This window comes from Triticum aestivum, chromosome 7B, assembly GCF_018294505.1.
Source record: "Triticum aestivum cultivar Chinese Spring chromosome 7B, IWGSC CS RefSeq v2.1, whole genome shotgun sequence".
Taxonomy (NCBI): domain Eukaryota; kingdom Viridiplantae; phylum Streptophyta; class Magnoliopsida; order Poales; family Poaceae; genus Triticum; species Triticum aestivum.
In genome coordinates this window covers 575,950,062-575,968,810 of record NC_057813.1, presented here as the reverse complement: position 1 = coordinate 575,968,810, position 18,749 = coordinate 575,950,062, and positions in this window count along the sequence as shown.

The window sequence follows — 18,749 nt, the reverse complement described above, 5'->3', positions numbered from 1 at the left end:
TTTGCAATCAAACACAAGGCCTGGCATTACATAGACAATATTCAGAACAAACTCTTAACACAGGAATATCTCAGCATAGTAACTATGTACTTCTAAAACTGAACACAGGAATACGAGAAAACAATCGACGCTGCTCACAGCAAAGGGCGTCCCACTCAAAAATATCAAATGCATGTCTTCTGGCACGCGTGGTACACGACCTCCATAGGTAAACAACCGCTACATGCGTTGAAATTAGCACGTGGGCTACCATTTCGTACAGAAATGAGCTCCACCGTGTACCCGTGCGGGTGTGGCTGGGCACGAAGCGTGAATACGGGCACGGTGCACCTATTCTCTTCTTGTTTACGTACACCACCTACGTGGTGTTGTGTGAGAGAGATACAGACGTAGAGAGATATAGTGTGTGGGTTCGTGAGAGTTTTTTTTGGGGGGGGGGGTCAATCAAAAAATGTAACATATGCAATGTGTGTGAAATAGAGTCCTAGATATATCATATACAGAGAGGGGGCGATCCACAAGAAGAGAGTGGAGGTATCATCGGCTTGAGGTGTCCATAGAATCGAAGATAGGGATGATGCTTGTCTGTGTGCGCGCGCGACCAATAAAGAGTGCCATCGAATTTGTGTGTGCCCATGTCAAAGATATAGAGTGGTTGGCCTACTGGAACGTGAGAGGGGACATGTGCAGTTTGTCTCTGTGGCATGGATACCTACCTACAACGCTCAACTATCGGTGTGGGGGATGGGGGGAGGGAGGCCTAATTAACTATAGAGGTACAATGGCTGGTATATGTGTGGAGGAGGAGAGAGGCCTACCTCATGTATTAAGGGAGATTGACCGGCATCCATGCATATGTGTAGGAGAGGAATAATGTTGGGAGATAGACAGAGCTAGAGTGTTGGAGGGGGTGGTAGTGGAGTTGCTTCTAACAAATGGTGGGATAGGCTTGCTAGACAAATGGAGGGCACGCCTGCAATATCAATAAGAGAGGGGATGGCTGCCTGTCTGTGCACGTGCGTGTGAGAGACAGGTCAGGAGGCATGCACGAATGATGAGGGGGGACGACATGGTTGTGGTAAGAAGACATAACTACATAGGAAGATCAACCATCCTTTGTCAGAGAAAGGAGAGACATAACTTGTGAGGTATGTCGATCGAGGGGGGGGGGGTAGTTAAAGTCGACCTAGGTATATGTTGGGAGATCGATCGTTATACATGCATGTGTGTGTTAGAAGCAAATGAGGCATGGGCAGAAGGATAGAGAGAGAGAGAGAGAGAGAGAGAGGGATGCATCTAGGAGGTGGTGCGAGAGGCATACTATATCGAGGGGGAAGGAGTGTGCGAGTACGAGATCGACGAAAAGAGTGGTGGGAGTGAGGCATGGACGGTGATAAGAGAAGAGGGGAAGCTTGTGTTTGTGCTAGGAACACCTGGCTAGAGAGGCATATCGATCAATGTGTGCCGTAAAGAAGGAGCTGGGGGCCTACACACACCATGGGTGAACGACCTAAAGTGAAAAGATGAATTTGCGCGATGGAGCTAGAGAATGTTGAGGGAGGGTGAGAGGGATGCGGGCGTGTGCATGCACGAGAGAAAGTTAGCACTAACTACAAAGATAAGAGGATTGTGTGGGTGTAAAAGACGAATAGAGATCATATTTCATTATAAAAAGAGAATTTGGATATTTGAAGAATTTATCATAGTGTTTTAAACTGACGCATGTGTGAATATATATAACGGTGATACACATGGTGTGGTTATGAACATGTTATACTACATATAATATATTTTATCTCTACTCTAATAAAAAAATGGAGTTGTTGATGATGGTGTGCCTGCCATCCTGCAATATAGGCCGTCCGATTTATATCTGACGGATAGGAAGGAAACTATGGCAATTTTGAAAAAAGATACCCACAGCCCTCTCCATATTTGCAAATTAGGCCTCCCCTTGATCATGTTGATGTTCTGTGGAATGCATGGGCATCTTGCTAGTACTACGTATAATATATAGAACATTGATTATAATTTGGGCTAATGTGTGGCTTTTGCAGCTCAGGTCTAAATACTTGTCATAATGTAGGGGGTGGCCGGGGCACTATACTTTGTGTGATAAAAACGGTGTACATATGGAACATGGTTTATATTATGAATATATAGTTAATACATCGAATGTACTATTATTTGGAATCAACATCAAGTGTATTCAAAACATGGAATTCGAGTTCATGTAGTACACATAGTTCATATCTATCTCTATAGTAATCATGTGGTGGGTTATTAAGGTAATACACGAATTATGGTTGAAGTTGGCAACAATCATGATTGTAGATTCTTATTGAAATAGAGAAATGAATTCAAATTCAGTTCGAATTGCAGCGGTAATACAGACATTTGGAATGCACTAAAATGTTGGTATGAGTAGGTTACATGCATTATACAGCAAGCGAAATTTTTTAATTGGACATAACATGAATTCATACTCCCTCCTTCCATCTATATAGGGCGTAATGCGTTTTTAAGATTGCCTTTGACTATTGAGAAGATTAATAGTACATCACTTGCATAATGTGAAAATTATATCATTGAAAGCTCCTTTCACACACGAATTTAATGTTGTGCTTTGTGTAAGTTGCATGTCATATATTATTGCTCTAATACTTGGTCAAAGTTAGCATCGAAAAGCGCATTAGGCCCTACTTAGATGGAAGGAGGGAGTAGCTTTGAATAGCATTTGTATAGTAAAACGGGGCAAGACTCTCTCTTTGTGTGGTATCAGTAGTTTTATTTTTTTGTTTTCTTTTTGGTTGAGGGAAGTGCGAATTGATTTGGTACGTACAAGTACAATATTACATGTTAGGCTTGTCCCTAAAATTTGTCCCGCGCCTTGTTATATCCCGAAAATTCAGATATCGTGCTCCCAAAACTGGTGCCTTCACAACCCCCGCCTTGCTATCCAGAAATTACAACGCGCGCGAAAACTCCTTCCAGCTTCCAAATTCCGACACATGAAATCCCCCTTCTAACCCTCAGCCAAAAGGGCCGCTAGTTCAAATTGGTGGGGGGTACTTTTGTAACACACCCTACATTTTGGACAAGCGCGTCCCTAAGTCATGGTTCACCCCCTCCCACCACCTCCTTTTCGCCATTCGAAATCCCAGGCCGCCATAACCTCTCCGCTCCAACCACAAAAACCCACCCTCCTCCGTCCGCCACCTCACCGCTGCCCAGCCGGCCTCTTCCCCGATGATGTCATCCACCGCAACAGCTCGACGTCCCCCGTCCACCTCCCCGGATGAGGATCCGTCATCCATCTTATCGTCCCATTAGTTCAGCCGCCCCGTCCTCCACCTCCAAGGAACTGCTCCGACGATCGCCTCGTCTATCGCGGCTGCTCCATCCCCACAGTGCCGCCTTAACCTACTCCACCGGAACCGTAGCATCCTCACCGACTCCTCGGACAAAGCCGAGGCCTACTCGGCGCCACCAAAGAGGTTGTACACTCATCGCATCACACCTTCTCCTTAACTCGACCTCCCGGCGCCGATGGTGCTCCATCCCGCACCCCCATGGAGCGGATACCTTGATGCCAGCGCCGCAGGCGACATCTCCACGACAGCTCTCCCTTAGAGCGAGGCCCCTTCGACGGTGGCGTCCATACAAGCCGGATCTGCTGCTGCTGATCCGGCTCTTGCTCGCTCGCTCGCGCTACTACTGCTACTCCGGCTCTCGCTCGATTGCTCACTCGCCCAGCTGCTGATGCTGCTCTGGCTCTTGCTCGCTCGTGCTGCTGCTCTGCTCCGATTTAGCTACACTTCAGTCGACTAAATCGACTTTTGGGTCAGTTGATTTTCAGGGGGTTGGCGGGGGGGGGGGGGGGGGCTCGCCGGAGTTAAGGAAGAACCACCCGCAGTGGGGATGGGGGCTCGCCGGAGAGGTACCCTACTATCTATCTTAGGGTTCAGGGTGGGGGGCGGGGGGCCTAGAGGGCTGGCGGGGGCGATGGTGGACCGACGGTGGGGAGTTGTTTCCGGGCGGCGAGGCGGCGCTGGGGCCGGCAGTTTGGTCGATGGTGGCTAGAGGCTCAGGGGGGGGTGCAGGTTGAAGATGAACTACATGCCCTACCTAAACTACATGTCAAGTGCCTTTCTGTTACCATTGCATTCAGTTTCGACAGTAACATTCAGATTCCAGAGTAAATTTCAGTTTCGACAGTTAAGTTTAGAGTCAGCAGTCTTTACCTCATCTATTGTAGTCAGGTGGTTTTTGGTGATTTAAATTTTACATCTATTTTACATCATCTATTGGAGATGCTATTAGAATCCCACTTGAGATTGACGATGTCTGTCTTGTGCTGCGTCAACCTTGATGTCTTACGTCTCACCGGAGCTGCTCCAACGACAGAACGGTCCATCACAACAGAGCAGTGCCCTGGATGCCGTCTACATATTCCTCAGATCTTCCTCCACACCTCCGATAGCCACCTCTACCTCAACTACTTCAGCGACCAACCCAATGATGCTGAGGTCGACACGGCTACGGCAAAGAGGTTGTACACTTGTTGGATCACTTATTACTATATATTCATGTCGATCCATTAGGGCTATTTTGGTTCAACGGAAAAACATAGCAATAGAGAATTTTCCAATGGCACTCTACTATTCAATTATTCATGCATTTTTTTGAAAGGAATGAAGCAAAACATCCACCCGGACCTAGTTTTCAAAATCCTATGCATGAAAACAAGACCAAGTGCATTATTGACAGAGTAACATTCTAATATCTGGTTCACCTAGGGTATGCCTATGTTGTTCATCTTGGGTGGGAAACAAATAGTAAAGCAATCATCATCTGTCTTTTTTATTAAATTAAAGCAATCATCAGCCTGCTATCATTATTTTTGGATCCATCCACTGGTTGTTACCATCACCCTAAATTTCTGCATGCTCTCCTTACATAATCTCATCATATTTTTTTCGTATGCATGTCAGATATTGTACACAGTCATGCTGAACATGTAGAGAAAAAGAGAAGAGTTTTGTGCAGCAATACAATGTCATGCAGACATCGCTCCGTGGTGGGTTCAATGGCAAACCCTCCCCACCCCTCTCCAGATTGTAATCCAGAGGAAGATATCTATTCTGAGGCGGATTCAGATGCCGCTGACCACTCCTATTTACCCCCCAAGGTGTTTGCTCTACCTTGGCATGATGATCTTAGTCATATCATGCATATGTTGCCTTGCAGTGCCTACTTTTGACACCATATATGTCATCTGCTTAGTTTAGACATGTTATGTAATGCCACATGTTCAGTTTCTATATCATATATGGGAATTATGCAGTCTCATGTCTTTTAGCCAGCCATAATATATGTGAAATGTGCAATGCCATCCTGTTTAACCAGGCATCATATATTTGAATGATATCTTGCCCATCCTTTTCTTCATTACATTTCCGTTTGTCGACAATGTTTGTACATTAAACTACTCTTCCTGTGAATCAGCCATTTGGGTGGGAGATGGAAAAATCTGGAGTGAAAACAAGGCCTTCAGATCAGGCAGTGCTACCTGTCGAAGAAGATCTCTTGTTGGGTCCTGATAGCTCATGAGAGATGGATTCAGAGACATATGACCAGTCCTATTCCCCCAGCGAGGTGTATGCTCTAACTTGGCACGGTTATACTGCTCATATCATGCATATGGTGTCTTGCATTGCATAGTTTAGACATCATATACACAATATTCAACACCATGTTCTTAGTTCAGACATAATATAAAATCCCCCCTGTTTAGCATATAAATCACATATGTGAATTAAATGATGCGATCCTAATTACTTAGATAACATGTAGGTGAATTATGTCATGCGGTCCTGTTTAGTTATTCGTCATATCTTTGAATTATGTTATGCTATGCTATCCAGTTAGATAGACATCATATATGTGAAATTATGTCATGCTATCCGTTTTAGTTAAACAATATACATGTCAACTATTTCATGCCCTCTTTTTTCCACACTATCTATTGCATTGCATCTATCTCTCATACAATGTATGTACATTCAACTATGTTTCCTGTTTATCAGCCATTTGAATTGGAGCGGGTGATGCCAGTATCTAGCGGACTAAAAACACGGTCTTCAAATAAAACAATGCTACCTCTTGGTGGAGATAACACCCCAGTTGTACATGCACGAGAACTAGCCCTACCACACATAACCCAAACTCTCACAGATTGTACCCCTACTGCGATGGACAGAGAACCAGCTTCACCCAATCTAACCCCAACCCCAACAGATAGTAACCCAGTTCCTGTTGACACATCACCATCTCCACCACAGAGCTCCCAAACAAGAGCACTTAGTAAGGCAACTCCAGTGCCCAAAGGGCCAGTACTACCACGACGAACCCCAACTCCACCAGTTAGTACGCCTATTCCTGTGGAGGAAGCGCAACCAGCTAGTCATAGTTTAGCATCTATACCATTTGATGTTGTTAAATCATATGTGCGTATCTTCCCATCTTGGAAATATTATATTGAACATGAAGGAAAATGCCAGTTGCAGGTGTTTGTCCAGGAGTTATGTGTAAGTAATGTTATTCATGGCAATTACTTTACTTTGTCCCATACATCTTACCTCCATGATGATTATAATACAACAAATTTTCGCATTTTGCTCTATAGAGAAGGATCAATTTGGAAACTCGGGATGAGGTAACCTGTGCTAATACCTCTGCTCTCTTCAAGAATGCTTGGTGCAGTATCGGAATTACTTGAAGAAAACGTACTACACCGGCAAAGAAACTCATCAAATTCCCTTACGTTCTCCTGAGACACATTTACTGCACGATGACTGGGAATGCCTTATTCTGTACTGGTCCCGAACCAAGAATGTGGTAAGGTCTATGAGCTCATTTTATATTTTTAAGTACTATATTCTTGCGTCTTACTGTACTCTATTCATGTAGAACAAGTGCCTAAACCTGAAGAACAACTGTTCTAATTTAAGATTCCATTGCTATCATAGTTCAAAAAAGCGCTAGGCATTAATTGTGCGTTTTACCACCGCCTTGCGCTTTACTGACCAAAGCGCATGCTTATGCGCAGTTATCCATAGATTAAGCATAGTTATGTGCAATGCGTTTTGCCAACGCCTAGAGCCTAGGCGCACTTAAGCGCTCGCTTAGGCACGCCTTTTTTAACTATGATTGCAAACGTCATGCTGCTTTGCTTTTGTATCACTGTATTTACTCATACAAACTTATTTTTAAATTGAAGGATGCAATCGAAACTCCAATGGCACATCAGGTATGTTCACGCATGTTTCTTTAACAGGTTTGCTCTTATCAATAGCTCTGTTGATTTCAATTTCAATTGTGTATATAGTTGACTTCTCATATCATGCACATTACTAGCATCACAACAGAGCCCATAGTGTAGACCCATGGTACCCATCTGGAATCTTGTCGTGCCATGTAGTTTCTCATGCTTTGTATTCTTTCACTGCTGCTTTGTCTTGAACTGATATGATTTGAACCGTGTCTCTAGTTTGATTTGTCAAGACAATGCAGTGACCATAGGACATAGATATATGTTTGTTTGATGCTTTTATTATGTACTAGTACTTGGCAATAGAAGACTTGGTAGTTTAATCCTGTCCACCTTACTAATGAACTGGTTCACCGAAATGAGGTTCATATACTAGTACATGCTACACCTGTTATGTGTCTGCTTGCTTCTTCTTTAGAATGGTGACAGAATATTGGGGAAGAGTGCCTTATTAAGCAATGGTAAACAAAGTAATGCAGATAAGGTTCGGGATAGTGACACATCCTTGTTGGTCTCCAACAAAGCTGATAAAACAACTAAGGAAGACTATCTTGAAGACAGTGAGACAACCTCAAAGTCCAGTCTTGGTTTAGTCTTCGAGTTAGTAGCCACTACCGCTTGCACAAGCTATTCAAACTCACTGTCTAAGTTAGTTCAGTTTCTTGAGTCTTAACTACAAGCTGAAAGACATCGATCAACTGTGCTGTGACAAGAAGCGGAAGGACTGCAGAAGTCCTTGGAGGATTCAGATGCATACTTTCTGGTGCAACAGCAAGCGTTGGAGGATTTTAGCACCAAGCAGGACACAACTAATAAGCTTGCTACGCTTATTGCTAGCATGGTGGATACCCAGGATAACGTATCTTGAGCTCTTCTAAAGTTGTTTAAGTTATGCTCTTGTTTTGCTGCCGTGTTTATTTGCACTGGTGGCCAATTTTGATGACCCGTGTATGTAATATGCTGCTTTGTTCCCTATATTTGCACTGGTGGCGAACTTTAATGCCCAATGGATGTAATATGTGTAATAGCGGTAATAGGCTAGCGTTAATTGCTTGCTTATTTATTTTCTTATTGTCTTGTTTAGTTGTTTGCTTGTAGTCACTACAGTTCTTTTTCTATGTTTTTCTAGTGGCCACAATAACCTATTTTTGGTAACTAGGCCAAAATAATCATGGCAACACACGGACTGTTATAACCATGGTCCTCTTGCGGTCCGTATGATCCATGGGCCTTCTATGGGCCGTAGGATCCATTGGCCTTCTACACGAGCCATAGGATCCATGGGCCTTCTACGGGCTGCAGGATCCATGGGCCTTCTATGGGCCATATGATCCATGGGCCTTCTACCGGCCATATGATCCATGGGCCTTTATGGGCCGTAGGATCCATGGGCCTTCTACAGGGCGTATCATCATTTCGCCAATCATGGGCCATACTATTCGTGGACCATAACGGGCCGTTAATAGGCCATATTTGATAACTCTATGAAAACATCCCAACGTTTTTTTGACATGAAAATGGCCCAACGTATGAACGGGCCACAAACGGGCCGACTGTAACCACGGGCTGAATTTGGCCCACAAGCGGAAAATGACAGTAACGGGCCGTAAGTAACCGAATGCTGGAAATGATCCCAAGAATAAATGGGCCCTGAGAAGGCCAAAAGATAACTTGGGCTGGAAACAACCCAACGGAATAATGGGCCGTTAATGGGTATAAAGTGATACACTGTTCATTACGGGCCAGTTTCACCAGGGACCGTTAATGGGCCAAGAGTTACAAAGGGCCTCATATGGGCCGAAAGACGTCATGGGCCATACATGGGCGGGAATTTAAAATAGGCTGGAGTCATATTGGACGACCCAGATGACGCTACTGGGCCTAATTTGGAGAGGTCGTTGTCGGTGTCAAAACCGGCGGATCTCAGGTAGGGGGTCCCAAGCTGTGCATCTTAGGATCAATGGTAGATGAACACGGGATTTTACCCAGCTTCGGGCTCTCTTGATGATATAATACCCTACATGCTGCTTGATTGACTATAATGAATATAGGGGTTACAAGAGTTGATCTACCTCGAGATCATATGTTGTGGTCTAAACCCTAGAGGTATGATGAGTAATGTCATAATAATCCTCTATCGACTAGCCTAGCCTCGGTTTATAGAATGTACCAGAGGCCTAGGATAACAAGAGTCCTAGCGAAATACGCCGGTGGGGGAGGAGTCCTTGCCTTGATCACCAAGTCTTGTGGAATCTTCCTTGTATGCGGAAACTGTCCGAACCGGCCCATGAGTATACAACCATGGGGGTCCTCTGTCAGGACCCTGACTCAATGCCACACCGATCTAGCATGTAACACATCATATCACTTTGCGGCCTCACGCACGGTATTCCCACGGGTGCCGCCTTACCTGGCCCGGGACCGTTTGCGCCTTTTGGCTCACGTATATGATAGTGTCGCTAGCATCCATATGACAAAGAACCCGGGCTGACATGGCTAGTCGTGAACCCAAAGTGGCACTAACTTACAGGGACAGGCATACATGACCCAGCAACGAACGCGTCGGTCATCAGCGAGTGAATACAGGCTGTAGCACTGGGCTAGCAGGACTCCGGTGAACCGGGCTGTAGCGGGCTAACAGGACTCCGGTATTCATCGCGTGACATTTCCCCGAAGGGACAGACACAGGAACGAAGAAGGACACATGCCGGCCAGCCTAAGTTTTCCGGAGCAGTAGCAAGCTACCATGGCTCGGTGGAAACACTAGGAGACATTTCCCGGTAAGAGAGGCTACCAAGGATAAACAACTAGGTTGTCAGATCCCACACATACCAAGCATTTCAATAACATACACACAATATGCTCGATATGTGCAAATACAACATGGCATCACAACATGACTCTACGACTCAAGTATTTATTCAATAGGCTCCGAGGAGCGAGATATTACAAACATGGGTCTCATGACCCAACAATCAGAGCATACAAGTCAAAGCACATGCGGAAGCTTAACATGTCTGAGTACAGACAACTATAAATGAAAAAGGCTGAGAAGCCTGACTATCTACCAGATCCTGCCGAGGGCACAAGATCGTAGCTGAGGTAACAAGCTAAACGTCGAAGTCCACGCGGAACTACTAGCGAGACTGAAGTCTCTCTGCAAAAACATAAATTAGGCAAACGTGAGTACAAATGTACCCAGCAAGACTTACATCAGATCTATCTACATATGCATCATTAGCAACAAAGGGGGTGGTGGAGTTTAACTGCAGCAAGCCAGCTTTGACTCGGTGGCTATCCTGAACTACGACTGCAAGTAACTCTTTTGAGGTGGCGCACACGAGTCCACATATTCACCATATCAATACACCACTATGGATCCGCTCCCGTCTCCCTACGAGAACGCCATCCATAGCACTCACGCTTATCTTGCGTATTTTAGAGTATCCACTTTCACTTGTCTATGAACTATGCAAGGGGTCCAAGTTTCCATATCCGAGGAATCCGGCTATTCGAATAGATGATGTTAACCCTGCAGGGGTGTACTTCTTCACACACGCTCTCGCCACTTATCGCCCTGTACACGTCATGTACCTCGGCAACCTTCAAGCGGAAGCCGGGCGAGGGAGTCGGCCACGACCTGACTAACCGAACAAGTCTCTAGTCCAGGTTTATCGCCTATTCGGGTTCCATCCGCAAGGAGATCCGGCCGGGGTGTCGCTCACGGCCCCAAACGATGTGAGCAGGGTTCCCAAGCCCACCATCCGGGTGCTACTTGGTACACCGGGCCACTGTGCCTAGTCTGTCCCAAGCCCACCTGTACCGGGTGCCACTTGGTAGACTACTAACACTACCTACAAACACCAGAAACTAGTTGCAACTCCTGGACAGAGATCAAGTTGATTAATAAGTCGAGAGGGGTCGAGCTTACCGGAACCCAATGTGTGGTAGTAACTGGTCATGGATCACAAACACAGAACTCAGTTCCTGAGGACGGCTGCAATGAGACAACCCACCATGTACTCCTACATGGCCTCTCACCGCTACCTTTACCAAATCGTGTTCACACACTTAGCTCTCACACAGTAGGACATGTTTACACACCTCTGATTCATCCCCGATGAATCAGACCTGACTCAACTCTAAGCAGTAGCAGGCATGACAAACAAGCATGAATGAGTAGGCACATCAGGGCTCAAACAACTCCTACTCATGCTAGTGGGTTTCATCTATTTACTGTGGCAATGACAGGTCATGCAAAGGATAAAGGGGTTCAGCTACCGCAGCAAGTAACAAATATGTCGTTGTTGTCCTAATGCAGTAAAAGAGAGCAGGAGCGAGAGAGTGGGATTTTATCGGAATGAACAAGGGGGTTTTGCTTGCCTGGCACTTCTGAAGATAATATAGCTCTTCATCGGTGTCATCGAACTCATCGTCGAACCACGTCTATCGAGAGGGGACAAACACCGGCAACAGAGAAGAACACAATCAATGCAATGCAACAATATGATGCATGAGTGTGACATGGCAATATGATGTGGTTTGAGCTAATGCAACTAGCAACAAAGTTAAATGAAGTTGGTTTGAACCCTAAGTTCAAAATCAAACTCCATATGTGATTATTCAAATGCCATTTAATTTGATTTGTGCTAAACAGCAGCTATAAGTTGTTCTAACATGCATGAAAATGGTACAGATGGATAGATTGGATTTTTCTGATAATTTTTCATATATAAATTATTTCATTTGGAGTTACGGTTAATTTTCTATGATTTATTGAAGTTTTAGCTATTTCTGGAATTTTCCTGATTATAATAAATCCAGAAAATGATTTATGGCGTCAGCACCACGTCACTGTGACGTCAGCAGAGTCAACTGGGCGTCCCAGGTCAAACCTGACGTGCGGGGTCCACACGTCAGTGACACAGGAACTAATCCCGGTCAAACCCAGCGCTGACTGGGGTTTGACCAGGGGTGGGGCCCACTGTCAGTGGCTGTAGGTTGATTAACTAGCTGGGTTAGCTCCTAATGACGGAGCCACGTCAGCTCCCGCCGGAGTTTCGCCGGCGACGACCACAGAGCACGGCGGGGGCACGCCGGACTTGTGCTAGGGCATTGGATTCGCGCGCTGAGGGCACCAGGGCATAGCCCTCGCTCTTGCGCATCCAGAGAGCCAAATGGGAGGGGCTGGGGTGGATCATGCTCGCCGGAGTCGAGCTCGTGGCGGCGGCCGGAGCTACGGGTGGTGCGGGGTTGGCGCTGCGGCTTGCAAACGAGCCGGCTGTCATGCTAGTTCTGCTCTACGGAACGTTGCGAGCGCAACGGGCGCACGCACGGGACCAAAAGGTCACCGAGGCTTCGCCGGCGACGAGCGCGGGCGGCGGCGGGTTTCGGTCGTTGGCAAGGCGGCAACTACGGCGTGCAAACGAGAGAACGGAAAGGGGGAGAAGGAAGAGGAGCTCACGGGGAGTTGGCCGGTGCAGACGACGGGGCCGGTGAAGCGTCGGAGCGAGCGGGACGGCGAGGCGGATCTCCGGCGGCCGTGGAGGGGGAAAACGTCGGGGGCGGCGTTCCGGGGCTCTTCTGGTCGCGTGAGACGACGAGGAGGACGAGGGAGGACCCGCGGAGCTCGAGGGCGTGTCGGAGAGGCTTCGGGATGGCTGCGGCCGCGCGAGCGCTGGTCGGCGGCGACGGGCTCCGTTCGGTCGCGGGAGGGAGAGGGAGCAGAGGGGGATAGGGACGGAGGGAAGGAGCGAGGAGAGTGAGAGAGGGAGCCAGGGGCTGCGTGGCGTCGCGGGAGGCGACCAGGGGAGGAGGAGGCAGCCAGGCAGGGAGGAGGTGGCCGGGGCGCGTGGCCGCGCGTGCCGGGCGCGTGCCCGTCCTCCTGGCAGGGAGGAAGACGACACGGGGAGGTGGCGGTGGTGGCTGGGCCAGGCCTCAGCCACAGTGCCGGGCCAGGTGGGCTGAGAGGTGAGCGCCAGGTAGTCCTTCTGCTCTCTCTTTCTTTCTCTTTTCTATTTTGTGCAGTTTGTTTTGATTTAGTTTTAGACACTAAATCATTTTTTTATAAATTCTGTAGGTTTTTATGTGGCTTGCTAAAATATATACAAAGCCACTCACAAACTTCCAGAATTATTGGAGTCAGATTTAATATATATTAAATATAAATCCAAAGCAAATAGTTATTGGATTAATTCAAATGGCCAAAATAATTATCTCTGTGACTCCAAAAATATTTATTTGAATTTTACCTCTTACCAATATTTCTATAGAATAACAGGAACATTTTCTTGGACTCATTTGAGAAGATTTAAATGTTGGTTATTTTTAGAGGTTTCCTGCGGCTTTTTGAAAATTCCTCAATTCAAATTTCATTTGAATTTAAACATGATGCACACATGGAAGCAAGCATAGGTTAGGCCAGAACTAGGGATGTGACAACTCACCCCCACTAAACAAGAATCTCGTCTCGAGATTCAAGCGTAGGGTAAGATGAAGGGGAAACACAAACTAGTATAATCTTCACGATCCAGGGTGCACTTCATAAGAGCGTTGATTCGATCACCATCTTTGTCTCGACGTCTTGCTCTGAGAACTCCAACTAGCATGACAACGAGAGGGAAAGAAAGATTCTGGAAGGATCGATCTTCTCAAAGGTCGAACAACTCAGTATCAACTCATGGAATAAGACATTGAAACATCTCTCGAGCTGAGACATGAAGCATACATCTGAAGGAATGGAGTGAGATAGATGACGAGGGTTCACTAGGTAGACAACAATTCCACACTTAAGAAGGTGGTGAACGGTTGTCAACGTAGCGAGGAGTTAAGTTGCCATGATACCACAACGAGGCACCTTAAGGATGGTGACTTGTAGATAAATCCCCTTAGGTGGCAAAAAGAATTACTTTTGATTCCGAGATCATTGAAACTCTTTATACCAGCCTAAGGCAATTCTTGAGTGATCGTTTGGAGGGGTTCGGTAGAATGGCATACTCGAACTTGGATGATGTAGATTACCTTGTTGAAGACAACGTAATGGATGAATTTGCTTACCACCGGAAATGGAAGGGACCCATGGTAGAATGGCACATTGGCGGTGCAAGCTGGGAACAAAATGCAAATGCTGGGAATGATTCTGGTAACTGGGGAAGAACCCAACAATAGAGAGTGAATTCACTGTTTGAAAAGGTCATAGCATTGCCGAGGAAACTGAGAGGAATCCCAGTTAGAGCCGATGATAACACGTAGTGCTTGTGCGTGCTCTCAAGAACTTGAGCATTTCCACAATCATCAAGGTTTTACCAACATCCGTGTCAAGGATCCTGGCAACACAACATACTACCATGATGAACTAACGATGGACGATGCAGATGCAAAGGAAGATAACACTTCTCAGATTTCACCCTTAGCGAGGCCAAGGAAACAAAATCTGGATGATCGACCGAGAGACATTTAGCACTCCGCTTCTAATGTTCTCCTTGATGTGCTAGCGTATCCCATTCATTGAAATGGTTTGGTATCTAGAACATCAAGTAAAGGTCGGACTTCAGGAACACAAAAATCCATAAGGAACAGCTAGGGAGTAAATCCTACAAAGTCCTTATGGGGAGGTGGCCAACTTTCTCAATCAAGATACTACAGTAATAGGTCTTCCGGCTGGGTGTGTTGGCCATGACATCCACTTTACCGGTTACAGAGAGACCATTATAGTTCTTGGGAAATGTTCCAACCATCATATCTGCCTGAGATTCAGATCTGGTTGGTGTCAGGACATTCCAGACTCATCAGGTCTAGGAAGAAAAATGAAAGTTTGCAACACAAATCGACGAGATGACGTTGCGAGATTCTCAGGGAATGAACTACGATAGCAAGCTCCAAAACATGAGCTGGTTCTGCTACAAACATGTGAACACGTTGTCCTAGACCAAACATTATCACATGGTAGTCTTACAATAAAACACTACCGAGTTCAGGTGGGGAACCATAATCGAGGATATTGAAGTCCTTGCATAAGGCATGCTCTTAAGAAGGAACTTCCTTTCCTTGAGCAAATCAATCAGTGGCTTGGTGTGCTAGGGGATACATATGGAATGAAGATGATCAGTCTTTCAGACCATAGAATACTTCGCACATGCATGACTGACTTGGGATGATTCTAGAGGAGCAAAAACAAACTTCCTCGAATTCACGGCGGCAACTTACATCAAATGCACATGAATGAGAGAAAGTCACTTCTTACATCCGACATATGCTTCATGAGCTAGCATGAGGAAATGCTTCCAAAAGTTTCCAATACTAGCTTAATGTTCAACAAAATCATGGAGGAGACAAGGATGTTGTCGATGGGCTCAACAACAATTCATCCAGATTCCCATGGAGATGGAATTCCATAACTATGTGAACAAGGTGATAGTATTGGTCAGACCCAAAAGATATAATGGTGTATGCTCAAGGAAAATCCATGAGTAAGTCAGCATTACGAACATCGCTGGTTCTGATTTGATTTGAGAATAGCCCATACTTAAATCAAAGTTTTTATAAGACAATAGGTCCAATAACTGATCACAGGGACCAATCACTGAAGATATCATCATTCTTCAACTCACACAAACACAAGATATCCCTTTGGAAACGAACTAAGTTAGGCAAGCTTTTATCTTCCAACTCTCCAAGTTGTTGTCTAGCTTAACCAACTAGCTCAGGGGTATCCAACACCGATCTTGGAGAGAGGGTGGTTCACAAGAAACCAACTTGATCACGAGCTCAACATAACAGTCAGGGGACAACCTGGTAATACTTCCGAGAAGATATTCGGAAAATCACGAACCACCGGTATGTTACTAAGCTCGAGAGAAATCTTTCTTTTCAGGGCAAGATGATATGATCAAATGAGCGAGGACTTGACAAAATCCTAACTCATCAATCAAAGAGTGCACCAGGAAATAAGGACTAGGTAGCACAATCAATCTTAGGGCGATGATTCAAAAATCAACATGCTAAGAATGAGGTTATTGTCCATTAACTACCAAGCAACAAGGTTGCTAGGAGTATTGAATTCACACATCACGATTCACTTGTCGGCATTCCGGTTGCGACAACACGACACCGAGGAATGAATAATGATGGCGAGAGTATCACTACGTCAAGAAGTCACAAGGGCTGGAGCAATTCTCATGAAGATCCTGACATAAAGGGGGTGATACTCCAGGGTAGAACAGAACAAAAACTGGTTTAGTATTTGATCTGTGGAGTACAACTGCTTTGACCCAATCCTGAATATGGATGAGGTACTGGAGTTTGTTTCTCCTAGTCATTCCGGAATAGAATGGCTTGACAGACCACAAGAGTAATAGGCATCGATGAACGAATGCACACATAATCTTGACTATCAATTGATAGACGAGGGTCAGAAGACAACTAAAGAGGGACAACTCAAAGGAACATACGATTTTCTAAGTTGGGGATGCATGGTTTAGCATGTCGAACGAAGTTCAACATATTTCTTCCGGATAACCCATGCAAAGAGGTAGGACTGGCAGAGTCACGATTTATGAATGGAGAACTCCTCAAGAGTACTCTAATTGAGATCTTTTGATCCAATAACTTCTGCCTGAATGGTTCATGGTATTTGGAAGAAGGAAATACCACGGACCTCGAGGACTATCGCAAAGGTTACTAATAACCTAAGGGAGCTAGCAATTACTACCAACATGAAGTAAGTAGGGTGAATCTCGGGTTCAAAACCCAGGAATAGAATACCTATTACTAAGTAGCATCACGGGATGCTTACGAGAATGATGGCCAGAATCATCACACTGGGACACGAATCATGGCTAGATTACTAGATGATCCCCTAGGACACCTAGGGTCATAATGATAATTCCAACATATATGTCGAGGTAAAAGAATACCTCAACTCAACAATTAGTGTGATTAACTTGGCCCAAAGGAACATCAAAACCAGAGGGAAAGGATTTTGCAAATGCATCAGACTATTTAGAAACCTGGGATGACTTGGACAGCATAACGGTTGTAAATGCTCAAAAAGATTTGAAACATTCACAAAAATGGTGGCATAACCACTCAGAAGCACAATATCAAGGTTTGGAGATCAACAGTTAACATACAGAAGTAATAGGAACTGAGACGAGGCTTAAGTCCAACAATCTTATAAGTCTACGGATTAGTAACACGTGATCCTGATAGAAAGAAGAGAAGGCCTAGTTCTTAACCCCGTAGGAAAGATAAGATGACTCAGATCAGAAGGGCATGAGGTATAAGGAGTAAAAAGAGCCTTACGTTCCATCCCACAATCAATTCCCTTATATAACTAAAGCATTTCTAGACTCAACTTCGACCAGTTTGGCTTGGTAATCCTACAGGCAGTCAAGCTCTGATACCAACGCTGTCAGGACCCCGATCCTAAGTCACACCGATCTAGCATGTAACACATCATATCACTTTGCGGCCTCACGCACGGTATTCCCACGGGTGCCACCTTACCTGGCCCGGGACCGTTTGCGCCTTTTGGCTCACGTATATGATAGTGTCGCTAGCATCCATATGACAAAGAACCCGGGCTGACATGGCTAGTCGTGAACCCAAAGTGGCACTAACTTACAGGGACAGGCATACATGACCCAGCAACGAACGCGTCGGTCATCAGCGAGTGAATCCAGGCTGTAGCACTGGGCTAGCAGGACTCCGGTGAACCGGGCTGTAGCGGGCTAACAGGACTCCGGTATTCATCGCGTGACATTTCCCCGAAGGGACAGACACAGGAACGAAGAAGGACACATGCCGGCCAGCCTAAGTGTTCCGGAGCAGTAGCAAGCTACCATGGCTCAGTGGAAACACTAGGAGACATTTCCCGGTAAGAGAGGCTACCAAGGATAAACAACTAGGTTGTCAGATCCCACACATACCAAGCATTTCAATAACATACACACAATATGCTCGATATGTGCAAATACAACATGGCATCACAACATGACTCTACGACTCAAGTATTTATTCAATAGGCTCCGAGGAGCGAGATATTACAAACATGGGTCTCATGACCCAACAATCAGAGCATACAAGTCAAAGCACATGCGGAAGCTTAACATGTCTGAGTACAGACAACTATAAATGAAAAAGGCTGAGAAGCCTGACTATCTACCAGATCCTGCCGAGGGCACAAGATCGTAGCTGAGGTAACAAGCTAAACGTCGAAGTCCACGCGGAACTACTAGCGAGACTGAAGTCTCTCTGCAAAAACATAAATTAAGCAACGTGAGTACAAATGTACCCAGCAAGACTTACATCAGATCTAACTACATATGCATCATTATCAACAAAGGGGGTGGTGGAGTTTAACTGCAGCAAGCCAGCTTTGACTCGGTGGCTATCCTGAACTACGACTGCAAGTAAC